This window comes from Frankliniella occidentalis, unplaced genomic scaffold (genome assembly GCF_000697945.3).
Source record: "Frankliniella occidentalis isolate FOCC.00 unplaced genomic scaffold, Focc_3.1 Scaffold158, whole genome shotgun sequence".
Taxonomy (NCBI): domain Eukaryota; kingdom Metazoa; phylum Arthropoda; class Insecta; order Thysanoptera; family Thripidae; genus Frankliniella; species Frankliniella occidentalis.
In genome coordinates this window covers 158,383-161,677 of record NW_026267284.1, presented here as the reverse complement: position 1 = coordinate 161,677, position 3,295 = coordinate 158,383, and the positions used below count along the sequence as shown (strand labels likewise).

Sequence of the window (3,295 nt, the reverse complement as noted above, 5' to 3'; positions counted from 1 at the left end):
GGCCTACAGTCCAGCGCCATAGGGCTCCTGGTGTAGCGCGAAGGCCCACGACAGTCTACAGTAGACCATAGCGCGAAGGGCTCCAGCTGTCTTTCGGCGGCCTACAGGCCAGCGCGCAAGACTGCGCCGGCTGCGCAGGCCGGAGGCAGCTGCCGGGGTGGTGGCGGTGGGTCCGAGGGCGGGGCGGGCTGGCGCGAGGGCCCAGCGGCAACGGAGCCAGCAGAGCCAGCCAGAGCCCCGCGGAGGCTAGCCCAGGCGAGACGCGCCCCGCCCGACGCGAGAGCGGCAGCGCGGCTTGCCGAGTGCGAGGCGAGCGCGCGGCGTGTTCGGTTACGGCACGGGCGGCCGAGCCGCACCCTCCGGGACCCTCGGGGACCCTCGGGACCCCACCCCCCGGACCGCGTGGCGCGTTGCTGTTGACAGGGCGACGGACCGTGCGTGTGGAGGCGACTGAGCAGGCTCGCTGCCCCTGGCGCGCACTCGCACTCGGAGGTCAACATGACGGCCGCGACGGAGCCTTGACAGAGGTAAGAGCTCGGCAACCTGTCGGCGGGAGGGGCCAGAGGGAGGAAGGCAAGTCTTGCAGTCCTCACCTCGTCCGGATGTTTGGCAAATGTTTGGCAAATATATAGTACTGTCCCCTGCATGCTGGGCGCAGTGTTTCGCATTGGCCCGTGCAATATTGGCATCCGCAGCGAGATCGAGATGCGCGGGGGCGAGTGAGTCTAGTGCCGTCAAGATGATGCATCTTGCCGTGACCGAAATGCCTTTGACGTTACTGGCCGCACGGGGTATGGACTCTGCTCAGCGAAGGGCCATGCGCGTGCACCTCGGCCTGCACGGCGACGTATGCGGTATGCGGCTGTTATCAAACGACGGGGGAGCCCGGTGGGTCCTGGAGGGCTGCAGATGCAGACCCGTGAAGCATCACGGCCCGGAGTGGGACACGCCCAAATGCCAGCATGCGGTACAGCAAAACTTACTAAAAAGTAGTCCGGGCTCAAACGGAGACTCTGCACCCTCGCCATAAATGTGGTTCAACGTCGTGTTACTTTGACAGCCAACTCGAGTAACAAATTTCCTCATAGGGCTTCACAGGGTCAAGTGATATTATTTTACGGAAGAGAAAAGTTTCTACTCGTTTGAGATCATGCAAATTAAGGCGATTCTCGCACCGATTACGAGAGGAAGCATTTCGTTCCTCATCACGAATAGGAGTGCCCTCTCTCATGGCTATATCTTGGAGTTGAAAAATTGGATTAACAAGACGACTTGGCTGTTTGGCGCGCAATCTTGTCTTTTCAATTGCTCAACTGCCGGGCGGACATTACGGAAAGAGGCTCATGCCAGGAGAGGTACTGCTAAGATGTGGGAAGCTGCTCTCTAATGACTATTGAATGAAATTAATAAAACTTCAATGTTTAAAAAATCTGAAAGTTTTTCCGTAAGCATACCACTATTTTTCAGAGTGTCAATTGAGCGCGATCTCTCGATACACGCGCTATAGGGCGGTTCTACGATACGAGCAGCGGCGGCGGGGCCCTCCCGCGAGCAGTAGTATGATTCTGGTTAACCTGACACGCACCCTCCGGCCCTGTGGTAGTATCACACTCGGGCTGGTAATAGCCATCAACCTCCCCCCCCCCCTCCCCCATTAACGAGAGCAATCAGCTCAAGCACATCGATCATTTTTTTTTCCACGCAAAGTTTTTCCTCATCGTTGCGCTATTTATAGAAAAGTCGTGTCGATATTCATCAATCTCGCCTAAAGCCAGGGCTTGCCCGCACGGATGGCAGAATGAAGGAGGGGGGGGGGGGGGGGTCTGCTGATTGGATGGTAATAAATTATTTAAGGGACGCGCATGTCAATCATGCGCGGGGGCGGAAGTGACCGCGCAACGTGCGACAACCCTCGCCACAGAAAAAACAAAAAACAAGAAAAACCGCTGTATTCGCGGGGGGACAATGTGAAAGGGGAAAAAAACGTTCGGTCGAAAATAATGGATGCGGTCCACTCTGTAAGCGCGTGCTGCTGGGGTCGCAGGTTTCGGGGAGGAAAAGTTTGAGCGGACAATACCGCGTGTCAGGGCTTCGACACTACCGTATACGGGTTTGCCTACTAGCCTAGGGGCCATGGCGCCTTACGCGCTGTCGAACTAGGTTAGTAGATCAGTTGCTGTGCAATCAATAGACATTCGTGTTAAAGTCAATTATGCTTTGTCCAAATTTGTTTTACAACGGGTCCTGCACAAATGTTAAACGAAAAGTATCATAATACAGTGTGTTCATGTCATTTCATCCCTTATTTCCCCCTCCCTTTCCCCTTTTGCGGTTCAATTTAATTTCGCTCGCCTGAATGTAATGACACATAGGGGGACAAGAGGGGGCGGTGTGTGTGTGTGTGTGTGTGTGTGTGTGTGTGTGTGTGTGTGTGTGTGTGTGTGGAAGGGGGGGGGGATGGAGGGGGAACAATCAGCAGCTAGCCACAGAGACAAAGGACAAGAAAGGTGGAAAAAAAATAGAAGTGAAGGCCGCGTGAGAGTGCTGCGAGTGAGCCCCATCTGGATGGTCGCCTCTTCATCAGCCGCCCAATATCTTCCCGATATCGAAAATACGACCCGCCTCTCATTTATTCGCGCCCCGACCCGACCCGGTGCCGCCGCCGCGCTCTCGTACCCACCGGTCGTCAAAATAAATATTGGCCCATGGGTGTAGACTCTTTCCTATCCTCCCTCCCTCCCTCCCTCCCGCCCTATCTCCCTCCATCCCTCCCTCCCTCGCTTCTCGGTATCTCGCACTCACAAAAAACAACAACAAAACAACACGACAAATAAACACGCGCGCACGAACACCTGCGACATTTAACAACGCACTGTAAAACTCGTGTAAAACTTAGAGTGGGTTTTTTGAGCGAATAGAGCGACGTATGGCTTCATCGCTCTAGCGATATTTTGCGAAATTACTCATTATGAGTCTTCATCGTAACCGAAAATGTCGCGAAAACGACTCTAAACGAGCGATTTAATTGATATCGCTCCCCTAGAAGTCATAAAATTGCATTGAAAACCTCGCTCTTTCCATCTGGATCTGATTCGCTCACTGCCTTACTTGCAGTGCGTTCAGCGTCCAGTGCGCTTTCAGATATATCGGCTCTGTTGGTCGAAGTGAGTTGCCGGCGCCCGCCTTTGAGCTGCAGTGTTCTCTGTGTACATGGTGTGGCGAGCAGAGGAAGCCTCCCGCGGCTTTTATCGGCGATTTTTATGATGTTCGCTTGGAGATGCCGTGGTCCCCCCCC

The 3,295-nt window shown here is 54.7% G+C and overlaps 1 protein-coding gene across 1 annotated transcript in view; it reads left to right on the top strand.

Moving 5' to 3' along the window:
* Positions 1-216: 216 nt before the first annotated feature.
* LOC113216005 (G-protein coupled receptor dmsr-1-like) overlaps positions 217-3,295 on the top strand; it is a 106,157-nt gene continuing 103,078 nt past the window's right edge. The window contains exon 1 of the mRNA XM_052271346.1: positions 217-527. The gene's annotated coding sequence lies outside the window, so the exon portion shown is untranslated. The remainder of the gene's footprint in view (positions 528-3,295) is intronic.